General features: G+C 37.1%; 1 long non-coding RNA gene and 1 other non-coding gene across 2 annotated transcripts; one reads left to right on the forward strand and one right to left on the reverse strand.

Moving 5' to 3' along the window:
* The first annotated feature begins 942 nt into the window (after positions 1 to 942).
* LOC112926372 (uncharacterized) lies at positions 943 to 23,434 on the forward strand. Its single transcript, XR_003236324.2, has 6 exons — positions 943 to 1,022; positions 1,112 to 1,253; positions 3,212 to 3,270; positions 4,276 to 4,454; positions 17,194 to 22,006; positions 22,656 to 23,434. It is a non-coding gene; the product is annotated as an uncharacterized lncRNA (long non-coding RNA).
* On the reverse strand, positions 3,633 to 3,708 carry TRNAK-CUU (transfer RNA lysine (anticodon CUU)). The gene has a single exon. It is a non-coding gene; the product is annotated as a tRNA-Lys (tRNA).
* Positions 23,435 to 24,666: the final 1,232 nt, after the last annotated feature.

Raw genomic sequence — 24,666 nt, forward strand, 5'->3', positions numbered from 1 at the left:
TATATTTGTTTTTCAATGTGAGTATTTTTCAGTTAGTCAATTTTCTGAAACGTTTGTCTGAAGAAACCCATGGGCATATGATTCTAATTGTGAGGGTCAATGTGTACATGACTATGGATATGTATGTTGACTAACACAACACAACATAATATAACATGTATGAAGCACAGGCATTGAGTGTTATTACAGGCAAAGTCTGAAGCAGGTACTATAAGTGACTCAAAGAAACATCTCAGCCTTCAAATACTAGTAGCTGACAATTTAATAGTGAAAATTTTAAAATACTTGAGATCAGTTGTGGATTACAAAAAGAATCATTTTTAAAATTTTTCTCCAGGTACCATCCTCATCTCTCCTATGTCTAATTCCCCTTTCCATTCTTTTACTTTCACTGTGAGTTCATCAAACATCATTTGGATGCTTTTGGATATAAAAAAGGTCTTACAGGCAGAAGGTGAGTCAAAATTCAGTGTTCTAGACTAGGATGGAATGCACACATATTTACCTTCCCTCTCATAAAATATGTCCCACTTGACCTCCATTTCTCTGTGAGTCCCTAGGAGAACTACTTGTAGAAAATGGGCTTTTTGCAAGAGGAGCCATAGGCTCCTTGTTTAGAATAGAGGTCTACTCAAGCAGCATTCTTGACTGCTTGACCTTTCTGCTCTTCCACACCCTTCACCATCTGCCTATGCCAAGAGATTAAAGGGACACGGGTTAAAAAAGACTTAGAGTACAAAGCAGTCCTTAAGTATCGGGAAGCCTGCTTTTTAGAAGAAAGAATAAGCCTATTCAACCCACTTGCCACTTACAAAGAACAAGGAGAACCAAAGAGAAGTCGGAAGTAGGGGAGAATTGAATTTAAAAAATAAAATAAGGACATTTCTCATGATTGAAGCTTTCCATTCAGGCTGCCTGGAAATGAAGTGAGCTACATTTGCCTTAGAGGCATTGGACTAACAGCTGAGCTATCCTATGATAGGCATATTGCAGAAGGCATACTAAGTAGAAGATGGGACTGGGTAAGCTTTTAATTTCTCTCTGAATTTAAGTTCGACAATGTCAGTGTTTTTGTTTTATTTACTTATTTTTAAATATTTTATTTATTTAGTCATGAGAGACAGAGAGAGGCCAGAGACATAGGCAGAGGGAGAAGCAGGCTCCCTGTGGGGAGCCTAATGTGGGACTGGACCCCAGGACCCCGGGATCACACCCTGTGCTGAAGAAAGACGTGCAATCACTGAGCTACCCAGGTACCCCAGTGTTTTTGTTTTAAATTGCATTTTACTTCTCTTTATCAAAGACAAAAACACAACAGAAAAAAGAAAATAAAAATCTACTAGAAGATCTCACAATTCAATATTAGTATTGTTATAATGGTATATCATTCTATACCTTTTTCTTTGTGTATTTTAAGGATGCAGAAACTCCACATATACAAACTTTTTTATAAAAAATGGGATTTCACTAACATTAAACCTGCATTTTTTACTTAAAATATAGAACACGTCTTTCCTAACCAATAAACAGGTTCTACATTACTTTTGAAATACTACATTTAAATTATTTCACTCTGCTCTGTGCATTTTACTTAGCCAGTTGCTGTTTTTTGAATTTTGGTTTTAATCTGAATTTTCCTGCTATTTACAAGTAACAATACAATCAACTATTTTTTTTATAGAAAGTCATTAGCACATCCTTTATAAATTGCAGAGGGTTCAATTCATTTTTCTGAAATCACAAAATATATTTTTATAATTTAGCACTTATATAAGATAAATTTTTTTTAAATGACTAAGGCATACAGATGAGGTCAACTAGTACCAGCCTGCAAAACATTTCAGATTGGCTGATGCTGTAAAAGGAAGCTCTGTTTTCTTGACTTTTAGAGTAATTGACAATGAGTTACAGGTTGTTTAGGATTCTACTCTACCTTTTATTCAATACCACCATTACTTCTTTTAGCTAAATGTACTGATAGAAGAAAGTGTGGTACCTAGCAGTATAGTATTGTTCTCAAATGACATTGTGTCTCGAATTCTAATGGAAAGCTCTTTTGAATAGATACATTACATTGTTGTCGCCTTCACTGAATTCCTGGCCACTATGGAGAGCTCTTAACAGGAAAGTTTATATGTCGAAAAGAGAAAAATCAATAATAAACTGGATACTTGGAATTGATTTTACCTTGCTACATCTCTAGGGAAAAGCAAAATCATTGACAATATTCCTGGAAAAGGGATTTTGCATTACAATATATATCCTATTAAGGATTGTATCATATTTGCAACATTCTTATTCTTACAGAAGTCAAACTCAGTAAGTCTAGTGGCTGGAAACAATTTACAAAACCTTTAAGCTTCAGTGTTTGCTTTGTAAGGATGAACTGGAGAGATGTTTGTTAAGGTCTTCAAAGGTTGCTAATATTTTTTTTTCTAAAGTTCTCTCTAGAATGCATTATACTATATTTAGGATCTTTCTTTTTTTCCTGCTTTTTAAAAAATTATATCTTGTACATGGATTTTTCCTAAACTCCACCATCTCTTTTGTCTTAAAAAAAAAAAAAAAAAGCTTCTATCTTCTTATGGCCAATGAATACAGTTTTACTTCACAGGTTGATATATTTCTTGTGGCCATTTCTAACGAGCTGAAATAATAACTTTCCATAATTAGGATATAAATAATTTATTTCTTTGAGAATTATGACAAAAATAGACCTACAGGCACCCAGTGGACTAAGCAAAAAGTTGCTAATAAAGACCCACGAGTGCTCATTTTTGACCTTAGGCAAGCTTTTATAGTCTTCAAATGCCAAAGGTGTTAATTAATTTTCCTCTTTCCAAGGTAGAAAATCATGCTTACTGCTTGAAGGTTCATTGCTTAATGAAATCAATGCTGCATATGAATTAATACCAAGAAGAAATGAATGCATGTAAGGGAAAAGAAAGCTTGATTAGTTACACAGCTGGGTAAACAGAGCATGGAGATGAAATGGGGATTTAAGAATTACCCCTACCATGGGATTTGCCCCTTCGCCTTATGTTTAAAACTTTATCACAGGTGAAGCCTTCTCTGAAGTTCCTTTGCTTCAGCAAATTGGCTCTTTCACTGTGTACACAAAACCCCCTCATTATTTTCTGTGCCTCCTACAAATCCCCAAATCCCAGTCTGGTTCTCCCATAGGATGAGTAATCTGTTTACTTTCTTTCAGCCAAACCATGGCCCCAGTGTAGGCATGTTACCATCATGTTAAACAGTCACCATATCAAGGTATGAAAAATTCTTAATCCAAATCCTGTGTTTCATTCTCATTAGCTGTAACACTGAAGAATGCCTTCTGCTGCAAATAAGAAAATGCCCATCTGACAGTGGGTTAAACAAATATGAGTTTATTTACTTCTACTGCTTTTACCATATTTGCTCTTCTTCATCAGGACTATTGCTTCCTAGTCACAAAAAGCTGCTACAGTTCTAGCCATCACATCTGGATTTAAATCATTAGCCCTTATATAATTACCCTCTGTAATTATAATAACCATTTCACTTTTTTACTTTTAGTTGTGAACAGACATTAACTGAAGTTATTGTCATTATGCCAGAACTTACCATTGTATTTTAAATTAAGTAGGCTCTGTACCACCATGGGGCTTGAACTCAGGACCCTGAGATCAAGAGTCTCATGCTCTACCAACTGAGCCAGCCAGGCACCCCAGAACTTACCCCTTTTAATTAGATTAAAATCATGGTTACACATACAGGCATCAATAATGTCTGAAAATATTATGACTATAACATTTCGTTGTGTATACTTTCCATATTATAATTCTAAAAGCAGAAAGATAGTGTTATTAGTTGATATTTTTCTTTATATAGAAAGACCCACAGCTTATTCAAAGCACCAAAAACTAACTAACTAAATAAATAAATAAAGAACTCTCAGATAATTCTGCCCTCCAGCATGGAGATATCCTTAGGCATCTTAACTCATCTAAGTGTACACACCTAGAAGATTTTTAGACATGACTGTCATTATAATTCTAATTTCCACAAAGACAAGTTCTCTGTCTTCCTTGCCATTTTATTTTGGGCACCTCAAGCCTACTAGCATACTGTATGCTGTCAAAAGAATGAATAAATACATCATTTTCCATTAATGCTTTAAATCATCTTTTTCCCCAAAATTCACTTGTTTGGTTTATTTACAAGTTTATGTATTACAAATGGCATATAGGGCCATTTTACTTCTGCTTTTGCAGTCCTGATATTCTTTTACAGACTTATTTCTCAGAGAGTATCTAGCTGCTGTGAACAAAAAACATAAAAGTTGAAGGATTTCCTGACTTTGAAACATTATGTCTACACATTTGCAATATAAAGGCAAATCTCTGGCCACAGCTCATGGATACTGAACTCATCATCATATATTGAAAATTATTTGGGTTGAAACATGGAAGGTAAGTATTCATCCTAATTTTATTGCAAATAAAAGCAGTATGAATATACCACATGTGAAGAAAGAAAATGATTTTTCATCTACTGCATGGCATGCTAATTTTCAGATTGAAAAGAACATGCATTTAAATATTCTCTTTGAAATCTTCCTGAAATACAGGAAATTGTGGACTTAAAGTAGATATGATTTTTAAAATATACTGACTGAGCATGTTCAGGCTTTATTTTTCATCCCATTTTCTAGCATTTCCTACTTGTATTCAGCTTGTCCCAGTTTGACTTCATGAAATTCCAGTGGAAACCATTTTCTTTCAAATGAGTGCATTAGAGCTATCACGAAATCTGGAGGCTTCTCCCCCTGAAAGAATGTGACACTGTGGGGCTGAGAAGGAGCTGTGAATAATTGGCAATTCACATTTAAATATTTGTATAAAGACAAACCAAGTTTTGCCTTTCTTACCTACTATAAAAATGATACCCTGCAAACCATCAATGTGTGGCCTCACCTACTGGCAATAGTACCTTCTTTTGGAACTATCAAAAGCAAAGGGGGAAAAAAAACAGCAGAAACAACTTTATTTTTTTATTTTTTTTATCAAGTGAAATAAATATTAAGGCTTGAGATTAACATGATAGTCTCACAGTCTGTTTTCCATGCAGGTATTTGTTTGGGATTTTAAATTATATGTGGCATTTGGTTTAGAATTTTGGATATGAAGTATTTCAGAAGAGACATCACTATCATAACACAGTCATCGTGACTGGGAACTGACCAACCGTTTTCTTTCTATTCCCCACGGCAAAATATATATGTGCTCTATGAGTAGAAATTGCTTAATAAATTTAAAAAACAATTGCTAAAATTTTGTGAGGGTTTACTGCAATACAGGAACTGCCTTTGCAAAGGGCTTTACATATGTTGATTCTGGCAAAGCTCGTAGTCCAGGTATTTCTTTGTCTCCATGGTATGAATAAGAAGACTGAAGACACATGATGTGAAGAGCGCTGGGTGTTATATACGACTAATGAATTACTGAACTCAACATCTGAAACTAATGATATACTATATGTTGGCTAATTGAATTTAAATTAAAAAAAAATTCAAGTACAAGGTGATAAAGTGACTTGCCTAAGGTCACACAGACAATAGTCAGAAGTTCTTAATTTCTTAATTTCTGCTTGAGAGGGGTGAATCAATGCCAAGTAACTCTACTAGATACTTACAGGAAATTTGAAGTTAAAGATGAAAAGGAATTTCCCAGTAATTATGTTACTGTTATTCAAGAGGTTAGCAGAAAAAAAAAAAAAAAAAGGTAAGCAAAATGTAGTGGCCTCTCCATAGTATAGATGAAATCTTCATATATTCATGTATTCTTTTTAACAGAGATTAAAATAGCACTAATGGTCAGGAATAGTGGAGGTCACAGGCATACAAAATGACAGAAATAACCTTAATGGAAGCACCAAGGGGTTTGGGATAGCAGCCTTGGGCAAAACCAGACTGGAGTTGTAAAGGAGAATAGATTATGATATGGAAGTCATGTGAACCTCTGTTTAGTGCAATTTTTGCAGGTTTTCAGGCTTTCTACGGCTAATAAGTACAAATATACTTTGGGCTCTGCCAAAATTATCCTTTATGGTACAAGGCTGGAAAAATTTCACTTCCAGTTGATATCATTTTAGAGAAAGATCTCTCCTACTTAAAAGTTGAGAGAACTTGCTGTGGCTAATCGTAGCCCATGTTTATAGCAGTCTGTTCATTTTAACATTTACCGATTTTCTTGTGGGTATGCAGGGAGAAGCTATTTTTCTCAGAATCTTGCCATGTGTTAATAATATAGAATCCATGTTACTTCAGATATCACCTTAAAAAAAAAGACTGATTACTAGAACAACCAGGAGGTGATTGGAGTTGAAGTAATTTCAGATGATATAAAGGCTAAACATGTAGAATATCTTTAAATGTTCAGGTTTTCCTTCCTCACCTATATCAATCAAAGAAAACACAGCAATAACCCTTTCCTTTTTAAATATTTATAGTTCACTTCTAAAGTATCCCAAAGAGTAGAGCAAGTTACATGCAAAGTTCAGCATCAGCAGTCTGAAAATGCCCCAAAGCGCCTGGTTGTCTGCAGAGCATGGAGACTTCCCCTGTCCTGAGTGAATCAATGGAAACTAAAATAGCAAAACTTTCAGTGCCAACCAAGTACTAGCTTTTACTAGGAAATCTGATAAATACACATTCCTTAAGCTAGAGTCTTTATTGTGGGACACAAGGAATTTAACAAAAATCCCCTACCCCTGGACAAGCAGAGCAGGACTAACTCCATTTTGTGCTACACCGGCCACCTCCTGTATGACCCCCACTTGACCTGCTTATTGCTTAAGGCGCTGCCCCATCCTAGTCAAGCTGCTGAGCACACCCTTAGGGGAAACCGGCTCATATAGGAATGTGGAAGCATTAGCTGCCAGAGAGTGTAAACCCCGCCTTGTGCCTGCCAAACCTGCGTGCCAATTCTGACCAGAATGATAGGCTAGTTCAGACAGTCACTATAGGGTAAATTGTAAATCAATTGGCCACCTGCGTGTGGACCGACATGACTATGCAACTTTCTGTGTGTGTTACAATCCCATTGGCCACTGGCCCCTATAAAACTGCTAAGCCTCTTAACCTCGGGGTCCAAGTCCCTGCTCTGCTGTGTCGGGTATACTTGGACCCAAGCTCGAGCTTGCTAATAAACCCTCCTGCGCTTGCATGGTGTTGCCCCTTGGTGGTTTCTGGGATTCACGATCTTGGGTACAACATTTATCTTATACCTTCAAAGAGCCTACAATCCAAACATGATCAAGTCTATTAAAGTGGACACAGGCACACTTCGTTTTGTTTTGTTTGGTTAAATGACTCTGAATTCTTCAGGTTCTTCTGTCAAAAAAGGTATCTCTGGTTTCTCTTCCTGGTGCCTCTTTGTGCTTGTTTCTCCTCAAGGACCAGTGCTTGGTCCCCTTTCTGTCTTTTTCACTCTCCCGTGGTAATATTGAACATTTGTACAGATGAATCTGTGTGCATATTAAATGTTAATCTTGAATCCAGACCTCTCCATGAACTTCTTTCCCAAATGTCTTTAAACCTCATAGACATCACCTCATGGATATCTTATTGGCTTCCCAATACCAGTTTACCCAAAATGGCTTTGGTTCTGTCTTACCAAAAAAAAAAAAAAAAAAAAAAGCGCCCTCAACATTTGCATGTCTGACAATGTTTCCAGTATGTACTTAACCTCCATAGCTCCCTTCATCATCCCGTGTTTTATTTCTCCCTTGGCTGGTTCCTCAGATAAAAACTGGAATATCCTTTGTACCTGCTTTCTTCCCTACCTTCCATCATACCACTTTAAAATGATCAAGTTGTCTTTCACTCAAAGTATCATTCTAGTCTTCCACCTGGTTCCTCTGTCATATTCATAGCTTTATATTGTCTATTGTATTTTTCAGAAGTTGAATTCAGTTACTAGTACTACTACCTGAAGAACAGTGTCTTAAACAAGATGGCCAAGTATTTCTCTCTCACTTGAATCTGAGGCAGACAGTCCAGAATAAGCACAGCAGCTCTAGAATGTCAACACCTCAGCTTCTTCCTATCTCCCTTCTCCATCATTCTTAGAGCATGATTTTCGTCCTTGTGCTAACAAGATGGTGGCTATAGCTCCAGCCATTATAGTTGGTTGCCAATAATAAAGAAAGGAGAGGGGGGGATGTAAATGGCAATATAGGGTAACAAAGTGAGCCTTTACAATACTTTCTTGGAGACTTTACTCAAAAACTTTCCTTTACGTAACATTGATCACCCTGGTCTTCAAGGGAAACAGCAAAGGAGTTTTCATGTGGGTAAATTGCCACTCTCAACACATAGCTTTCTGTCAGTAAGGAGAATGGAGGAACATATATTGAGTAGGTGACAGGCCTAACTTAATGTTAGCAAAGATAATTCAAGGTATTCCCAATAAAATGTAAATTTCATGAAGGTGGTACATTCCCTGTTTTATTCTCTTTTATATCCCCATCACATTGAAAAATGAATGCCATATAAATAACTATTTAATTGAATAAATTAATCTAGAAATTAATCTGGAAATAGTTTTTTCATTCATTCACTTGAAAAACTTATTTTTTATGTTTAAGGTACTTGGAAAACAAAGTTGTTTTTTTTTTTTTAAAGACACAATCTTTATCCGCAAGGATATCACAGAGTACCATCAATACTAGACAAAGTAAACAGATAATTATAATGCAACAGATATAATGGAGAAAACAGGGAAGAATTTTTAAACATGAGGTGTTATTGGAGATTCAAATGAGAGTGCATGAATTTTTAGTTGGAGGGACAAGAATGTAAAGGAATTACAAGTATTTCGCTTGCAGTTCTACCTCTATATTTAGTGCTATATCTGACACAGAGTTAATGTTCATTAAATATTTGTTTTTAAAAAGAATGAGTTTGGAAGACAAAGAAAAAGGGAGGAAACAGGGGGTATGCCAGTGTATGGGAGCAGTATATACTCCGATATGGAAGGATGTGTTTAGGATGTTCAGGTAAATTTGAGAGCTTGTTATGGTTGACATATAAGGTCCATGTAGGAAATATGCAAGAACTGAGGTTACAAAACAAGCAGTGGGGAAATCATGAGAAAAAATCTATAATAAGTAAAGGTGTGTAATTTTTAAACTGAAGTGAAAATTGACTTTGACAGATCTGAAGCAGAATATTAGCTAATATGATTTTTGTACTTGAATGATAATTCACATGGTAGAGTGGAAAATGAATTGAAGAGTGTTGGATGGCGGTGGGGAGGGGCATAGAGCCAATAAGGAGGTACAGCAACCAGTAAGCCAGAATGGACAAGGCAATGATGGCTACAGTGATGAAGTAGGAGGGAAAAGATGAAAGGCAGTCACTCCCTCTTCTTCACCTATCTTATACCAGTTTGTCTTGCCTCTGTGGTATCCCCTTCACTATTTTTTTCCTTCCTCTTTCCATGCATTTTTTAAGGTCCATGCAAATGTTTTCTTTCAAACTTTTCTATTCGCTAACCAAAATTTGGACTAACCTCACTTCTAAACCTCTCAAACATTTTGTTGTCTTTCTTTCATATTACCTGCAATATTATAAATATGTGCTATGTTTTATTGATCCTCTAGATTTTAAGACATTGGAGCATAGGAATTATGTCTTGCTCATCTCTTTATTTTCCCAGATTTGTGAATAATTTCAAGCACATCGTGGACAGTCAATAAATGTTTGAAAAAGAGTGAAGACAGCATGGTTACATAATGCACTATATCAGGGAGCTCTGTTCTAGGATTTAGCTAGTGCTGACTCATTTGTTAGCTTGGTGACCTTGTGGTACAATTCACCTTTCTGGTCAGCAGCCTGAGTGTAGAAGGAGACCATGATGTTCTCCTTCCCTCCATTTATTTGTTTAACAAACATTTATTGGACATCTGCCTCCTGGTCATTGTGTTCAGTTTGGGGAAAACAGGCTAGAATAAAACATAGTGCCCACATTAAGGAAATTCCAATCTAGAATAGGGATAAAGACATAAACTTTTCAGTACAAGTGACAGTTATAGTCTAAGATATAATTAAGGGCAAGGTGTGTGTGTGTGTGTGTGTGTGTGTGTGTGTGCATGTGTATGTCTGTGTGTTTATATTAGAGTTGAAAAAAATGACAGAAGGAGGAGAAACATTTTAATAAGCCCTTGAGTGTGGAAGAATGAATAGGATGATGCTGTATAACAAAAGGAGAATTGTATTTTCATCAGATAAAGCAGCATGAACAAAGAATCAGACCCATAAATGAGCATAGCAGCCTGTAAGAATTACTTCCTCTGACTCCCCATGTGGGAGAGACAGAAAGGAGAGAATAGGAGAGCTTAGCAGAGGCAGTAGCTAGGTGCTAGATCATGAAAAGTTCACGGACAATGCCAGGGAATTTAGATTCCATGCTGGTGATCTCAGAAGTTTTTTTAATTATCTGTTCATATGTTTTCTAGCTAAATTTAAGTACAAAGTGTTTGGATAACCATGCTTGCTGGTTTAAGGAGACTCTGATTTTTTCCTTTCATCCTCAGTTATCCCATCTAAAGATGTGAATGTTAACACATTATTAGTAAGCAGTAAATAGCCGCATTTTAAATTTCTGAATTATACTTTTATAGCTGTGTGGATGTGTGCCTGTCTGTGTTCTGATTCAAAATCTCTTCAAAGCTCATATACCACAGCTGAAAGCTCATGCCCTCTTTTTCTAGTTGCATATAATTGAGAACTATCTTCAACCTTTGTTTTTTTTTTTCATAATATTGAATCTTTGAAGGGCACAGGCCAGTTATCTTCTAGAAAGCCCGGATATTTAATTTTTATGATTGTTTCCTTTATGATTAGATTGGAGCTAAACACTTCTCAGGAAAGCTACATAGATAATATACATCTATGGCATTTTTATGTTTGTCTCATTTTTCTTTTTACTCTTCTCCTTTAAAATAGTTTTAAAAGTCTGCCCATACTGCTACATATAGCTCAGTTTCTCTGCTTCTAAGAGGAGTAAAGTGCTTTTCAGTGGGCTTTCTGTCTCAACATATCACCTATCTGTGTCTGCAGTGATGGAGAGTCAGGCTGCACCCAGCTCATGGTGATCAAAGAAGACAGTGGGTGAATATCTGTGTTCTCGCCCCCAGCACATGGTTTTTAGGAATAGGAGTAACATGATCAGACATGTTTCTGGAAGGTCACACTTGCACCAGTATAAAAGATCAGTCACAAGAGGAGAGAGCGGAGGCAGGAAAGTAGTTAGGAGACAACATAATTAAGGAGAGATGGGGAAGGGCTGGCCTAGGATAGCTCCAGTAGCTGTCACAGTGATGAGGGGGCACTGAAGGACATTATGGAGACACAGTCAACAGAACTATACTTAAAGGCCCTCAGCATTTGGGAGAAACTCTCTTCCCTTTCCCATACCTCCCAGACTCCTATGTGGTGTTGAAAGGAAACAAGTATGGTAAATGAAATGTTTATGAAAAATGAAGAAATAAAGTTAAATTCCTTAGTCATTCGCATAGCAAGGCTTATTTTAACTCTAGGGGAAAAGAATGACTATGGCAAAGCAGGAGCATGCGGGAGAGTGGGCTGGCAATTCACAGTGCTTCTGGGACTCACAGCGAAGCTCGAGCCCTGGGTCAAGTCTAGAGTTTGATTTCTTTTGAAAGTCCAATTATTGCTTTACCTCACATATCCCATGTGTCAAGAGGCCAATTCGTAAAATTTTCCCAGAAGAAGTAAAAGAAAACTACAGGAGCGTAGTAGTGAAGAACATATTCTCAAGGAGTTCAAAGTGGCAGAGTGGGAGGTGCCAGGAATCTGACTCTCTGACTGGATAACTATTACTGTGGCAGCATCTGTCTGGTGTGATTACTTTGCAGCTCTGGAGTCTCTTGAAAGCTTGCAATCTCTAAGGGAAGTCTTGGATGGTAAACTGCACTGAATTTTGGTCAATTCAGTTCTTTGGGCAGCAGCAGCTCCCTGTCCCCCACACCACAGCCCATCCCAGGCAGCCGTGGGAGTGTTCACAAGTTTACATGTAGCTTGCAGGTATCAGGGTAAGCAGTAGAGATCCTGTCCTCCAAATATTGGGGGTCTGTTTTTGCCTTGCTGATTGATGCTTCTGGTTGTGGAGATGTCAGCACAAAGATGGGCAGATATTATTGCAACCTTCACCTCCGTGGTGGCAAACATCTCTTCTTGATGGTGACTTTCACAGGATTTGACGATTGAGTGCCAGGTTGGTTTTTTTTCACCTCTTCATTTTTCTTTTCTTCTTCTTTGGTATCAGACAATTAAAGATTAGCACATCCAAAATCAATCACATGGGGTACCTGGGTGGCTCAGTGGTTGAGCATCTGCCTTTGGCTCAGGTCGTGATCCGGGGTCCTGGGATCAAGTCTCACATTGGGCTCCCTGAATGGAGCCTGCTTCTCCCTTTGCCATTCTCTCTGCATCTCTCATGAATAAATAAACTTTTTTTTTTTTTTTTAAAAAAAGCAACCACACATAAAAGAGAGTTTAGAAAGTAATTGCACATGTCCAGGGAAAGTTTTAGGCTCAGAAAAGACCTCTCAATGTATCTAATGCCACTGAATTATACACTTAAACATGATTAAAATGGCAAACTATATGCCATTTTATATGTTATCACAATTAGGAAAGTAGGACATATTCGGTAGAGCCTCAGAGTCTAGGTGCAACCCTGGCCCTGCCATTCACCAACTGACTATAACACGTTACTTCTGCCACCTATTCTCATATTCGTCAAATGGAAGTAACAATATTCCTTGCCTTATGAGTTATTGTATGAGTTGATTAAGATTAAATATGTAAGGCACTGAGAACAGCCTCATCCATTGTAAGTGCTTAAAAAGAACAGGGAATTGTTGTTTTTCAGAGGTAAAAGTCAATAAAACTGCAGGAAAAAAAGACAATTGCTAACAGTTTAAATATTTTTAGTAGGGATTTTTTTATTCTACATTCCTATGGTAATTGTCTTAAGACAGATACCTCACACATAAATCAACTTTAGACAATTTTTTTTTCTCCTGAGAAAAGGTCTAACCATCACCTGTGTGTAGAATTGAATGCAGTTTTCACTCTGTCGCTCCTGGTATCTCATGACTTTGTAATATTAATTTCTTAATGTAACATTATTTTCTTTGAATCAGTCTTTGTGGAAAACATTTATCCACATTCTGAACCTCTCTGAACTTCCACAGCATAGCGTTTTCCAAACTTAAGATTTGTAGCTTTTCTAGTAATAAGACAATAATTATTTTTAAATAATAAAATAAAATCATTATAAAGTTTGTGCTTCATTATCATAATTCTTAAGTTTTAGGAGATCTTTGTAAAAGAAAAGTCAGTCTATTAGGATGTGATAAAAAAAATCCAGGTTATGAAAGTGGGTTTACATGTCACAGGTCTGCTCTGAATCCAGGCTTTGTCATTTAAGACTTCTATGTCTTATTTTTTTTTAAAAAAAGATTTTATTTATTTATTCATGAGAGACACAGAGAGAGAGAGAGAGACAGAGACACAAGCAGAGGGAGAAGCAGGCTCCATGCAAGGAGCCTGAGGTGGGACTTGATCCCAGGTCTCCAGGATCACACCCTGGGCAGAAGGCAGGCACCAAACCACTGAGCCACCCAGGGACCCCCAAGACTTCTATGTCCTAAAGGAAATTATGTATGTATGTAAAGCTCTAAAATAGGCTGCATTATTTATTTAATTTTTTTTTTTTTTACAAATATCTGTGAATTTTCTCTGAAAGAGGATTATGCTTCCCTAACCTAATAACACCATGCTTAGCCACATAGCTTGGTTTAAGAACCGGCATCTGGTTTCTCCATGTGACACAAGGAAGGACAATGTTCTAGATACAAGCTGCTTCTGGTGTGAAGACAAAGTGTAGCCGGGCTATAGCTTGCTTAGAATGTACACTTGGTATGAGTAAAAATTAAAGTGTTGGTGATTTCATAAAACAAAAAAACATAGAATAGAGATAAAAGAAAATCAGGCTGTACAATACTAAAGGTGAGGATTGTCTCAAGTTTTTTCTTTTTTTAATTTCAGTTTTATGTGTGTGTATGTATTTGTATCAAGATGTGATGGAAAATGTATTTCTTACTGTGCATTAGTGAAAAAAATTGAAAAATAAAATGGGGTTTTAAAAGTCAGGAGGAATTGTTTCTATTTATAGTGCTACTTTAGAAGGCAGAGTGGGATTAATTCACATAATACAAGGTATAAAATAGTCTGTGCATTTCAGGCAAAGCTGTATTTTTAAATTCAATTAGGTCATTGAGTCAATAATTAAGATTTACCTCTATGTATTGCAAATGCAGTTTTCTACCCCTCAAAATGTAATAATTTAGTATGCATTTGTTCCTTGGTCTCAACTATCACATGCAGTTCTGGGGAGTCATATTCTAAGGAGCAGAGATACTACTTGTTCCGGAATGGCTCTGAGGGTCTTCTACTTGGGCCACGCAAAGAGGGTGTTTGAATGGGAAATGGAAGGTTCCAGCTGACTTTGGAAATTCATTCCATCTCTTGGGTCCTAGGATTCTGTAGGTTTATAGGCTTCTAGCTTGCAGCAGGGAGCACATGAGGGCTCGTTCTCTCATTGACCTTCTGCTCTCTGTTACTTCACATTATTGACACTGACTCTTAGTTTGGTTTCACATCTTGATGGCACACTATTTTCAGCTGCTTGGCAGAAAATGCCAATCCCTTGTGCATCCATTTTCCACTTGTTAGTTATTTAGGACACGACTAAATTGTATGAAGCTCAAGGGAGAGAATTTAAGGAAAGCATTCAGCATGAGGCTGACATCGTGGTAAAACTAGGGGACTGGAAATCAGAGGAGACTGGCCACTGATCTGGACTGGATCCCCCACTTCCTATGCACACACGCTGTGCAAGGCACTGGATGGGGTCTCACCTGGGGATGACTTGTCAAGGAACTGAGACTCGGGTCTCCCTGTAGGTGACCTACGGCGTCCCTGTGACCTAGTTTCCTCTCTGCCATGCAGGTCTGGCCACCTGCATCTGGAAATAAAAGCAAAGTGCTCAGCTGTGCTTGGAGAAAAACACAGAAGCAGATGTAGGTGGGAGGGATTCTATTCTTTATCTGAGCATCTTCACAGCAAATCTAGTGTCGTTGCAGGTCCCATCATGCAAGGGAAGGTTCAGTGCACCTTCTGCAGTGCAAGGCAGAAGACTTACTGAGGGACCTAGGATGTGCCAGACCCTGGGTGAGCTCAGAAGGTACAAAGAGGAAGGGAAGCTGCATCCACCTTGATGGATGAGCTTATATTTAGGTTGGAGAGTTGGGTCCAGAAATAGAGAATTTCAGCATCATAGGGCGAAATCTAAAATATAGGTGTACATACAGTGTTGATGAAGGGTATGTGAGAAGAATTTGAATAGTCTCTAGTAATTTCTCCAATTTCATTTAAAATGGATATTCCTTTCCCTCTTTTATTTTAGGATACCAAAAAAAAAAAAAACTGTTACTAAATGAAATACCTAAGAAGTATAAGTAATTAGAGTCACCTGCATGTTTGGCTAAGCTAGCATCAACTTACATGGTTCTAGTAGACCTTAATCATTACTTGTAAAATATGATGTTTTATTTACAGATTGATATATTTTATTACATACACAGCTGTCCCTATTATTCTTCTCAAACACAGCACTTTGTGAGTGAAGTAAATGACTCGTATACAGTTTTCTACAACTAAAGATGTCTCACAAATATAAGTACATTTTGTTAAAATTCTGCACCTGTCTCAGACTCAGAAGAACAGAATGTCTAAAAATTATGTAAAGAAAGCCTCTGAAGTACAAATACTTCTAACTGGTGAAAATGTAAGCTCCAAAATGGGGTACCTGAATGGCTCAGTCAGTCTCAGGGTTGTGGGATTGAGCCCATGTCAGGCTCCATGCTGGGTGTGTAACTTGCTTAAGATTCTCTCTCTCAGGCACACCAGGTGGCTCAGTTGGCTTACCCTTAGACTCTCAATTTCAGCTCAGGTCATGATCTCAGGATCCTGGGATCAAGCTCTGTGTTGGCTCTCCACCCTGTGGAGAGTCTGCTTCAGGATTCTCCCCCCCCACCCCCGCTTCTATCTCCACACTCTCTCTCTTTCTCTCAAATAAATAAATCTTTAAAAAAGAAAATCCCTCTCTTCCTCTGCCTCTCCCCTCTACTCTTGTACTCTCTCTCTCAAAAACAAACAAACAAACAAACAAAAAAACAAAATAAAAAAGAACCTAGTAAGCTCCAAGAGGGCAAGGATTGGAGTCTTTTTCCCTTCTGTACCTCAGCACACAGAACATGCTAGGCACATGTTGCTGCACAATATGTTGTCTAATGAATGTTTATTTCTTATAATTACAAGTTGTACCTTAGTATTATTTTAAATTAATACACACAGCTTTATTTCATCTCTGGACATGTAAAGATTTATTACCTGGAATGATGATATTGAGTGGTATAAATTTCAGGTCTCAGATTTAGGTGTTCATCAGGTATGGTATTTAGCATTTTAACCTCAGTTTATGTTATATTATTATAGGTCCCCTTATTCACATTCTTATTCCATTACTCTTCCTTCTCCCTTGTTCCACTGAGACTAGCTAGTGTGTATCATATTTAATGTCTTTCAAGTAAAAAAGTCAGTTGGGGGTAGGAGGGAGGAACTCAGGAAACTATATTCATATTCAAAGATGTTCTTCTGGGAAAGTTGAGAGCAACATTTAGCCAAACTTATTTTCAGGAAACTATAGCAAAAGACAGCTATAGAACTTTGAATAATATAAGCTGAAATCTAAAGAAAATTAAAGATGGAATGAGTGACAAATGAAATATATATGACATCTATTCTGACAAGGAGGAAATGATACAACTATCAAAAAAAATGGGAAACAAAGAGAGGTTAAATGAAATGATATAATTAATTTCCAAATCTTTAATTATCGAGAATCAAAAAATACCAATTAAAATTGATAAATACATTAGTAGACGTTTAAAGAATATACAAGTAAAGAATGATAATACTATATTTAGAATAAATTTGGGTAATGAAAGGAAAAGAGATAACAGTTTTATTTTTGCTTTTATTTTTGTTTGTAGATCATGTGGACATGTTCCAAGAATCCATCAAGTGATGCATGGATAAAGACAATGTGGTATATACATACAATGGAGTGTTATTTAGCCTAAAAAAGGAAAGAAATTCTGATACATGCTACAATATGGATGAACCTGAGGACATGCTAAGTGAAATGTCAGAAAGTAGAATGGCAGTTACCAGAGATTGAGGGAGGAAGGGAGAATTATTATTTAATGGGTATAGAGTTTCCGTCTCCCAAGATAAAAAGAGTTCTGGAGATGGATGGTGATGATGGTTGCACAACAATCTGAATGTGCTTAATGCCACTGAACTGTACACCTAAAAATGGTTAAGAAGGTAAATTTTCTGTTATGTGTATTTTAACATAGTTAAAAATAATAATTAAAAAATAGTTCTGGAACAGCTTGATAAATACCTGGAAAAGGATAAATTTGGATCTATATTTCTTATCATGCACTTGAATAAAATCCAAATGGATCAAAATTTAAATGTAGAAATTAACACTATAAGAGTGCAAGAATTAAAAATGGGAAAAGTCTTCATTGCTTTGGAATGAGGAAAAGTCTTTATAAATAAGACCAAAATGAAGATGCCATAAAAGAAAAAAAGAGAGCTTTGAAAACATACACACTGACATTCAAAACCTTTACATGGCTTAAGAGTAGTTAAAAAGCAAATAATCTACGTGGGAAATATTGCAACTCACTTTACAGGCTGATCTCCATAAATATGCTAAAAGCTTTTCCTAGTCTTTCCTCTGGCTGCTACCTTTGGCCTCCTTCTGCTCCAGGCTGCAATATCCCACACCTCATTACCCAACATAAAGTAGTTCAAGGAAACCCTGGTCTCCCAAAAGTTTTCTAGCTGTGTTACCTAATTGTCAAGGGTAGTTACTGAGTTATGCACCGGACTCTTCTTCCCAAGTTTTCCGAGTTGATTTTGAGTAAGATAGCCCAAGCCAGTTCATGTATCTGACAGGAATCTGTAGTTAACATTTTATGTAAATTGGTGGCTATTTGATTCCAATCAATATTGGGGTTTCTACTACCCTAAAGTTGTGTAAAATCATCAAGGTATAAAGAAAACTCCTCAAGTGAGGTTCAATTGCCCAGAATGATCACTTTAATGCTTTCTCTGGCCAGTACTAGATGTACTCCAATCTTTGGTGACCTTGGGCACCCAAACCATGTCTAAATTTCCTGATGTACTGTACTGCCTGTCCTTGAGGTCAAATCACCTTATAGGTGCTGATCCCAGGAAAGGCCAGACAGACCTATGCTATTCAGACTGGATAAATCTCACCAATCTACCTATCTGCTTCTCCACCCAACTATGCCTTTGGTCTTCTTTTGTGGCTTCCTATAATTAGTGCAACAGCTCATGTTCTAGAAAAACAACACCAAGAATTGAAAGTTAGTGAAAGCTTGAAAGTAAAGGTTTATGCAAAATAGAAGTTTGAATCAACTATTGCTTTGCTAACAGCAGATTTCTCTAAGGTGAAGAATTATTAAAGGTCTTAGAATATGGGAATGGGGAAATATACAACACAAAAATTAATATTTTAATACACTGGGAAAACTGGACAGTGATATCTATAAGAATGAAACTGGAACACTCTTTTACACCATAAACAAAAATAAATTCATAATGGATGAAAGACCAAATTGTAAGACAGGAAACTATCAGAATTTTAGAGGAGAACACAGGCAGCAACCTCTTTGACCTTGGCCACAGCAGCTTCTTACTAGACATGTCTAGTAGCAAAGGAAACAAAAGCAAAAATGACCTATTGGGACCTCATCAAGACAAAAACCTTCTTCACAGCAAAGGAAACAATCAACAAAACTAAAAGTCAACCAATGGAATAGGAGAAGACATTTGCAAATGACATATTGGATAAAGGACTAGTATCCAGAATCTATAAAGAACTCATCAAAGTCAACACCCAAAAGATAAATAATCCAGTTAAGAAATGAGCGGAAGACATGAACAGACATTTCTCCTAAGAAGACATACAAATGGCACAGACACATGAAAAAATGCTTGACATCACTCATCATCAGGGAAATACAAATCAAAACCGTGATAAAATACCACCTCACACCTGTCAGAAGGGCTAAAATTAACAACTCAGGAAACAACAGATGTTGTTGAGGATGCAAAGAAAAGGAAACACTTCTGCATTGTTGTGGAAATGAAAACTGGTGCAGCCACTCTGGAAAACAGCATGGAGGTTCCCTAAAAGTTAAAAATAGAACTACCCTATAATCCAGTAATTACACTCTATGTATTTATCCAAAAGATACAGAAGTGCTGATTCAAAGGGGCACATGTACCCCAATGTTTATAGTAGCACCATCAACAATAGCTGAATTATGGAAAGACCCCGAATGTCCATTGACTGATGAATGGACAAAGAAGAGGTGGCATATAAATGCAATGGAATATTACTGAGCCATCAGAAAGAATGAAATCTTGCCATTTGCAATGATGTGGATGGAATGAGAGTGTATTATGCTAAGCGAAATAAGTCAGTCAGAGGAAGAAATATACCATATGATTCACTCATACATAAATTAAGAAACAAAATAGATGAGGGCTGTCTGGGTGGCACAGTCCGTTAAGTTGCTGACTCTTGGTTTCAGCTCAGGTCCCAATCTCAGGAGTCAGATTGAGCCCTGTGTCAGGCTCCACACTCAGTGAAAAGTCACTTGAGATTCTCTCTCTCTCTCCTTCTGTCCTTCCTGCTCATGCTCTCTCTCTCTAAATAAATAAGTAAATAAAAAAAAAACCCAGATGAATATAGAAGAGGGGAAGGAAAAATAAGATAAAAACAGAGAAGGAAACAAACCATAAGAGATTCTTAACGATAGAGAACAAACTGAGGGTTGCTGGAGGTGCAGTTGGTGGGGATTGGGTAGACGGGTGATGGGTGATGGGCATTAAAGAAGGACACTTGTGATGAGCACAGGATGTTAAATGTAAGTAGTAAATCACTAAATTTTACTCTAGAAATCAATATTATACTATATGTTGGCTACCTTGAATTTTTTTGAAAGCACACACACTAAAAATATTTGAATATACCGCCCTGCTATAAACATTTATCTAAATCTTGGAGAAATGACTTAAAATCATGCTGAAGTGGGGCAGCCCGGGTGGCTCAGTGGTTTAGCACCGCCTTCAGCCCAGGGCCTGATCCTGGAGACCTGGGATTGAGTCAGGCACTCTGCATGGAGCCTGCTTCTCCCTCTGCCTGTGTGTCTGTCCCTCTCTATCTCTCTCTGTGTCTCTCATGAATAAATAAATAAAATCTTTTTAAAAAAATCATGCTGAAGTGGTTTTTTGAGCATCTACTTCCTTCCAGACTGAGTTTTGCACTTTCATATGTTATCTTGATTTATCTTTTATCTCTTTTCCTCTCATCCTTGTAATTATCTAAGCCTCTTTCTTACAACACTTGCGTTTTCAAGCAAGAAATTTGAGATAATGCCTTAAGATGGAGTTGTGCAAAATCATTACTGAGGTCATATTGGCCAAATTAAAACTCAGCACTTTTTAAATATTTTTAGTCATAGATAATTGAATATAAAAATAAGTGTGTGCCATATATCTTGCTGGTTCAAAAGTTAGAAGTAGATTTTTGTACTGATTTTAGTAGAATTTAGTTGTTTGTTAAAATATATTGCCATATTCAAGGAGAGGTCATTGTAGGAGGTTGTAAATGTAAATTAAAATGGTGCAGCATTTTCTAATTCTTTTATACATCATTTTTCATTTAGCTTTATTATTCTAAATGCTATATTACTGAGGGTTTTTTAAATTGCAGTTTGACAGAATTTAGAAAAAAAGACTTTGTAAGAGTTACTTAAAAATTTCTGATTTGTAAAAACTGAATTCATTTGGTTATGTTTATAGATTACATCTCTGAAATCTAGAAAAGATTTACTGTTACATAGGAATTTGCATTATTTTAGTTTCTTTCTTGACTTAGACTCTATTTTGGAGAATTTGGGAAACTGTGAACTCAAATGATAACTGGGAAAAGTAACAGGAGCTTGTAGAAACAAAATTAAGTTAATGATGATGTAAATCTCACCTACAAAAACTGAAGCCAAAATTTTTATATCCTGACTAATATTATCCAATTTAGCTGTCAACAGTAGCCAATTAATGTGACTGCCAAATCCATACTTTTTTGTATTCATATGCTAACTAGTCTTCAGTGAACTAATAAATAGAACAATGTCACATCATATTTACATGTAACGTCTTATTGTAGCTATTTATAAAAGTGATCCTTCTAAAACTTGAGTCAAATCATGACATTCCTCCCCTGCATGAATCTGTTGAATGGCTTTGCACCACTGAGCAGAAGTCCAAGTTTTACAGTAATCTTCAACATGATCATCACCTTCTTCACCCTGCATCTTCTCTGACTGCATCTCTTGCTCTGGATTACCAGCTGGGTCTCAAACATATCAGGTTTTTAAATTTTTTTAAAATACACCATAGTTTACAAATATTTATTATTTTTCATCAGTTTGTGGGTTGATTGGACAGTCCTTCTGCTGGTGTCTACCAGGCCTACTCCTGTGGCTGCATTTGGCTGGCAACAGGTGGAGGATGGGCCCAGCTGAGAGCTGGGGTGGCTGGGCCTCACTTTCCATAATCTTTCATCTTAGGCTTATTTGTGCTATGGCAGTCCCACGGCAGTGTCCCAAGAGGGGGAAGGCAGGAGCCATAAGGCCTCCTGAGGCCCAGACTCCAGAACTTGTCCAACATGACTCGATCTGCATTCTACTGATCAGAGTAAGTCCAAAGCACAGCTCAGATGCAGAGTGGAAAGAAGAGCTGCACAGGAGTTGTGGTCAGATTTAATCTATCACACATGCCACATCACAGAATCACCTCTGAAATCTGGCTCATCTCATTCCAATGTCCTACTTTTTAAGTCAATCACCCATCCTTCTGGATTGGCATCCACCTCTTTGAGATTTCCAGTCCCTGGCCTCTTCATCTTCCCAGCCTCTTCCTAACTTTTCTTCTCTCTCAGTGAGGATGGTTGATGTCCTGAGCATCCTTTCATCTGCTCGCATCGTTCCTATCCAGGGAGTTGAAGGGGGTTGAGGTGGCATTGGCAGTCCTGAAATCACACAGAAAGAAATAAAATTATTCAAATGGACTGGCAGATTGGTTCCACCTGGTCCCAGACCTCAGCTCTCAACTCCACTGGTCAATGCTTTCACTTGTTCCTGGCCAGTTCTTCTCCTATTCCTCTCTAAAACTAGTCCAAACCTCTACAGCTCTACACGCTCCTTACCTGAACCCTGTGGCTCACTCTTAGTAAACAGTATTGTCTCCTACTCTGTTAAGGAGACAAAAACCATTAGACATTATTGCTCTCCATGTCCTGTCACCAAACTAACAGTAGTATCTATCTCACCTTTTCCCCCTTCAGTCTCAAAGGATGAGGTTTTTCCTCATGCAATTCAAATCTCAAGGCTCCTCCTGTGACCTTGATCCTGTAGACCTGCATTTGGATTCTGAGAATCTGAATTGAAGACATACAGAGTGACTAGCTGGTGGCAAGAAGTAAAAGCCAAAATGCAGAGAAAAGAGGCAATAAGCAGAAGACCTGAGGAAGAATAATTAATAAGCAGCAACTAGGAGGAAGCAGAGACTGAGGAAATGGAAGCAGTGAAGCAAAGAAAAGGTGAATCAAGAGAAGGTGTTTGTCAGAGGCAAGAGCAATAGAAGCAGAGGCAAGCTTTACCAAAGCCAACCTAATAGATGCAAAAAGAGAGGGCTCCAGACCCTCTGCTGAGCTGGAAACTCAATACCCAGGTCACTTCCCAAACTCCATTTCTGGTTTTATGAGCCCAACTGTGCGGTGTTCCTGAAACCTTGTGAGGCTCAGATGCTCAGACCAAGTTCTTGTTTCTATTATTGCTGTGTATATTCTTTCTCAAATACACTTTCATTAACCCTTTATTGGTGAGAGTTTGAGCATGAAGTAATTTCTTAGGAAACACAGTCATAATGTTATTTAAAGATAGAGGATGCTTTATTGTCTTTGTGCTGTGGCTCACAGTTTTAATTGTGGCTCATCAGATGGAAGTTCCCATCTTTCTTTGGATACCTCATGGAATTGGATCTTCTCCCTGAGCAATATTTTCTATTTCTTGTCTTTCTTAAAAGACAACCATTTTTATGATGAAATTGGAAACAAGAAATAAAGACAGAGTGACCACAAAAACAAATCTCCAGGACCTCTTCTTGGGAGCATATATTCATTTCTAAAATCTTCAAATGGGGGAGGAAGGTGAGAACTTAATGCATTTATTCTCATTGTAAAGGCTGGGTATCAAAATGAATACTAGTATGAGGCTGCTTTTCATATAATGCTTTCAAGGAAATGTCAATTGTTAAGATAAATATAGAAAAGCTACAGTGTAACCACCTTACAGATTGTTAGTGAAAGGGAAAATTTTAGAAGAAAGATTATCTGACAAAGAAGGAGCTATATTGCTTTAGTTTAAACTCTAGTTACAAGTACATTCCAATAAATTCCAAGTTTATATTATCAGTAATTTCATGGGGAGTAGGTGGCATTTTTGCTTGGCCATGCAGAGATGAAAGATACAAAGGGCACTCCGGATATATGTACCTTTCATTTTGCAAAGAAATTGATGTGAGAAGTCTGAAGTGAGCAAGTGAATTATCAATTGATTGAGAGGGTGAAAATTCATTTTGTGTAAATCCAACATCTGGACTATTTCAGGCACGAATTCTATTTATATACATATGAAATAGGATATAAAAAGGATATATAAATAGGATACATATATACATATATATGAAAGATATAGAAAAAAGATATTTAAAAATAAGCTTTGAAGATATTGAGAATTTTGAACACTAAACTACATAGAGCATTTTCTTTTATTCTATAGGAAAACAACAATGGTTCATTGACTTAATCCAAGTGGATTTCATTAAGACAATTTTGACAATACATTTGAGGCTATTATTAAAAGTAATCTGGATGAGAAACATATCTGAAATACCAGAATAGGAAACTCTAAAAGTTTACTTCTCCATAAAAGCAGTTAGAATGTTATTAAAAATTGTCACAACCTTTTAGAATTCAATTCCAAAATTAAGAATTCTGGAAATTAACCCAAGGGTTACAAAAATCTGAGGAACATTTTTTTCAAGAAACAATGGTTGTGGGGCACCTGGGTGGCTCAGTGGTTGAGCATCTACCTTTGGCTCAGGTTGTGTTCCCGGGGTCCTGGGATGGAGTCACACATCAGGCTCTCCACAGGGAGAAGCCTGCTTCTCCCTCTGCCTATGCTTCTGCCCCTCTTTTTGTGTCTCTCATGAATAAATAAATAAAACCCTAAAAAAAAAACAATGGTTGTATCTTGGTAAGAATAGTAAATATTATGGTATTTTAATTTGCCCTA

Source organism: Vulpes vulpes, chromosome 1, assembly GCF_048418805.1.
Source record: "Vulpes vulpes isolate BD-2025 chromosome 1, VulVul3, whole genome shotgun sequence".
Classification (NCBI taxonomy): domain Eukaryota; kingdom Metazoa; phylum Chordata; class Mammalia; order Carnivora; family Canidae; genus Vulpes; species Vulpes vulpes.